The sequence below is a fragment of the Pinus tabuliformis genome, chromosome 8, assembly GCF_031772625.1.
Source record: "Pinus tabuliformis cultivar Carrire ecotype Pingquan chromosome 8, CPIR1, whole genome shotgun sequence".
Lineage (NCBI taxonomy): Eukaryota > Viridiplantae > Streptophyta > Pinopsida > Pinales > Pinaceae > Pinus > Pinus tabuliformis.
Window position 1 is genome coordinate 1,294,249,126 of NC_142294.1, and position 5,122 is coordinate 1,294,254,247.

Below are 5,122 nucleotides of genomic sequence, written 5' to 3' on the forward strand. Positions count from 1 at the left end.
TCAATATGAAAATCAACCATGATATACCATGGTAAACCATTATCCAACATCGCATTGTGAGAAAGGTTGTCTCAATATAAAAATCAATCATGGTCAACTATAGTCCAACGTTGCATTTTGACAAAGATTTTGTCAATATGAAAATCAACGGTAGTCAACCATGGTCAACCATGTTTATTTTATGGTTTATAATATTTATATTTTGGGTTTAATAATATTCCCTTTGTTTTATAATCCCTTGGTTTTTAGTATTAATCCCTTTGGTCTACATAGTTATCTTAAGGTTTATATACCTTGGGTTTATAATATTAATCCCTTGGGTTTAATATTATTCCCTTGGGTTTATAATACCTTGGGGTTTTAGAAATAATCCCTTGGGTATATAATATCAATCTATTAGGTTTATCAATCTAAGGGTTCATATTACTGGGGTATAATATTATTCATAGCGTCTATAATATTAATCCTAAGATTTAATATAAATCCCTTGGGTTTATAATCACGGTGAGCCATGCATAACGATGCTCCAATTTCATATTGTGACAAAGATTGTCTCAATATGAAAATCAACCATGGTCAAATATTGCATTGCGACAAAGACTATCTCAAGATGAAAATCAACCATTTTAAACATGGTCAAACATGTTTATTTTAGGGTTTATAGTATTTATCTTAGGTTTTATATACCTAGGGTTTATAACATTAATCCCTTTGGTTTAATATTACTCCTTTGTGTCCATAATCCCTTGAGTATTAATATTAATCCCTTGGTTTATTATTCCCTTCAGTTTATAATATTAATACGTTAGGTTTATTAATCTAAGGGTTCATTTTACTAGGGTGTAATATTATTCATAAGGTATATAATATAAATCCTTGCATTTGATATAAATCTCTTGCATTTATAACCATGGTTAACCATAGTCAACCATGGTCCAATGTCACATTGTGACAAAGATTTTCTCAATACGAAAATAAACCATGGTCCAACGTGTAAATGTAACAAATATTTCCTAGATAAGAAAATCAATCATGCTAAACCATGATCAAACATGGTCTAATGTCGCTTTGTGAAAAAGATTGTCTTAATATGAAAATGAACAATGGTAAACCACAATCATCCATGTATATTTAGGGTTTATAATATTTATCTTAGGGTTTATATACCTTGCATTTATAATATGGTTCCCTTTGGTTTATAATACCTTGGGGTTTTAGAATTAATCCCTTGGGTTTATTATTTCCTTTAATTTATAATAGCAATCCCTTTTGTTCATTACCTTAAGGGTTAACATTCATAGGGTATAATACTATTAATAAGGTTTATAATATTAATCCCAATGTTGAATATAAATCCCTTGCAATTAAAATCAAGGTCAACCATGGTCTAATGTCACATTGTGCCAAATATTGTCTCAATATGAAAATCAACCATGGTCTAATGTTGCATTGCGACAAATACTATCTTAGTATGAAAATCAATGATGGTAAACCATGTTTATTTTAGGGTTCAAAAAATTCCTATTAGGATATTTATACCTTGTGTTTATAATATTTATCCATTGGGTTTAATATTATTCCCTTGGGTTTTTAGTGTTAACCCCCTCGGTTTATTATTCTAAGGTATCATATTCGTAGCGTATAATATTAGTCATAGGGTTTATAATATTAATATTTGGGTTTAATATAAATCTATTGGGCTTAGAATCATGGTGAACGATGGTCCAACGTTATATTGTGACAAAGATTTTCTGAATATGAAAACTAACCAATGTTGCATTGTGGCAAGGATTGTCTCAATATGAAAATCAACCATGGTCAAGCATGTTCCAACATTTTATAGTGTCAAAGCTTGTCTAATATGAACATCAACCATGGTCAACCATGGTCAATAACCATGGTGACATTGTGACAAAGATTGTCTCTTGTTCCAACGTCACATTGTGACAACCATGGTGGAACATCCCATTGTGACAAACATTTTCTCAATATGAAAATCAACCATGGCCAACCATTTTCTAACGTCGCATTGTGCCAAAGGTTGTGTCAGTATGAAAATCAATCATGGTCAACCATAGTCCAACGTTGCATTGTGACAAATATTTTGTAAACACGAAAATCAATCGTTGTTAACCATGGTCAACCATGCTTATTTTAGGGTTTATATACCTTGGGTTTATAATATTTATCCCTTGGGTTTAGAATCTCTTGGGTTTTTGTTATTAATCCTTTGGGTTTATAATATTAATCTTAGGGCTTATATACCTTGGGTTTATAATATTAATCCCTTGGCTTTAATATTATTCCCTTAGGTTTATAATACCTTGGGGTTTAGAATTAATCCCTTGGGTTTATCAATCTAAGGGTTCATATCCCTTGGTTTTATCAATCCCTTGGTCCAACGCCACATTGTGACAACCATGGTCATCCATGGTCAACCATGGTACAACGTCACATTATGACAAAGATTCTCTCAATATGAAAATCAAGCATGGTCAACCATGGCCAACCATTGTATAACATCACATTGTGCCAAAGGTTGTCTCAACATGAAAATAAATCATGGTCAACCATCGTCCAACGTCGCATTTTCACAAAAAATGTGTCAATATGAAAATCAACCATGGTCAACCATGTTTATTTTAGGCTTTGTAATATTTATCTTATAGTTTATATACATTTGGTTTATAATATTTATCCCTTGGGTTTATTATTCCCTTGGATTTATAATACCTCAGGGTTTTAGAATTAATCCCTTGAGCTTATAATATCAATCCCTTGGGTTTATCAATCTAAGGGTTAATATTCCTAGGGTATAATATTTTTCATAAAGTTTATAATATTAATCCTAGAGTTTAATATAGATCCCTTGGGTTTATAGTCATGGTCAACCATGCGCAACCATCGTCCAATGTCACATTGTGACAAATATTGTATCAATATGAAAATAAATCATGGTCAAATGTAGCATTATGACAAACATCATATCAATATGAAAATCAACCATGGTAAAAATTCGTCAACCATGTTTATTTTCGGGTTTATAATATTTATCCTAGGGTGTATATACATTGTATTTATAATATTTATCCCTTGGGTTTAATATTCTTCCCTTGGGATTTTAGTGTTAATCCCTTGGGTTTATTATTCGTCTGGGTTTATAATATCAATTCCTTTAGGTTTATTAATATAAGGGTTCATATTCCTAGGGTATAATATTATTCAAATGGTTTATAATATTAGTATTTGGGTTTAATATAAATATATTGGGTTTATAATCATAGTTAATCATGGTCTAACTTCATATTGTTACAAATATTTTCTCAATATGAAAATAAACCATGGTCCAATGTCACATTCTTACAATGACTGTCAGAATATGAAAATAAATAATTATCAACCATGGCCCAACATCGCATTGTGACAAATATTGTCTCAATATGAAAATCAACCATGGTCAACCATGATTGTTTTAGGGCTTATAATATTTATCTTAGGGTTTATATACATTGAGTTTATAATAATGATCCATTGGATTTAATATTGTTTCCTTAGGTTACTTGTCAATATATTGCGGTGCCTCAGGGCTTTTAGGTGACAAAATTCTATACATGGGAATGCTTTGAGGGTGGGTGCATGACACCTATAGCCACTTTCAAGTTTGAGAGGTCTCCTAAGAGGAACAGGGGGCAGTTCTCTAGTTGGTTGTCATGTTTCAGTGAATTCGAGAGGTTGGAGCCTCCTTGGGTAGTCGTAAGTTTAGAGAAAGCTTAGGAGTGGAAATAGATAAGTGTTTTAGATTGTGGGTGTGTAATTTCCTGAGGGAGAGAAGGGAGTGCCTGGGAGTGTGGGAGCCTGAGGCTGTTTTTTCAGAAGGAATGAAACGACAACGACAGAGGCCCTGTCATTGGGGCGGCGAGTGTGGGCGTGCCGACAACAGACGTGTTGTTGCCTCTTCCTCTAATGACACTCATTCAACTAGCCTAGATAGGGATGAGGGGCATGCTCATATTTTGCATGAGCCACTTGGCCATGTAGTCTAGGCTAACATATTAGATTCCATTGTTGAAAAATTACAGAGGATTTAGGCCAACATGGACATCCTCCGGGACCACATGTATGAGGATCACAACAAATATGTTTCCTACTTGAATGACATCCAATTCATCCAAGAGAAAATTCTGGAGAAACTACCTCATGTCTGACGCTGGCATCGTAAAATTAATGATCGTCTGCATGAAATTGAAGAGCATCTGAAGCACATTGAATTTCACTAGCATGACCAGCAAATGCAAAGGGACCAACCAACTCATATAGACATGCATCCACCACGACCACCACCTTGATATGCATACACTAGGTTGTGTCTTAATTTTGGTTTTTTTTTGGCTTGTATGGCCCAGAAGCCCTCCAGAAATAAGGTGTGAATTGAGAAATCTTATGTTGTATATTCCAGCTCTCATGTCAACAAATTCAGTCAGAGTGATGCAAGATGAGTTGATTACCAAAGATGTGTACTTTTCTTGGCTTCAGTAATATAACATTTTTGTTTTGATCAACAAAAAAAATTAGTGTTTCCTTGGGTTTATAATATCTTGGGTTTGTAGTATAAATCCCTTGAGTTTATTATTTCCCTGGGTTTATACTAACAATCTCTCGGTTTTATTAATTTAAGGGTTCATATTTGTAGAGTATAATGTTATTCATAAGGTTTTAATATTAGTCCTTGGGTTAAATATAAATCTTTCAGTTTAATTAATTAATATAAATTATAAAAAAACCACAATATTTATATTAATAAAAAAATAAAAATAATATTTATATTAATAAAACAATATTAATAAATATTAATAATAATTTTATTATTATTATGATTTATTAATTAATTTTGAATTATTTATTAATAATTAATTAATTATTTAATGAATGAATTAATAATGAATGAATTGAAAATTAATTATTAAATTAATTAACATAATTTATATTAATAAATATATTTAACCATATTAATAACAATATTCATATTAATACAACAATATTAATAAATAATAATAATACTTAGTTATTTATTTATTTATTAATTATGAATGAATTATTATTAATATTTATTGATTAATAATAC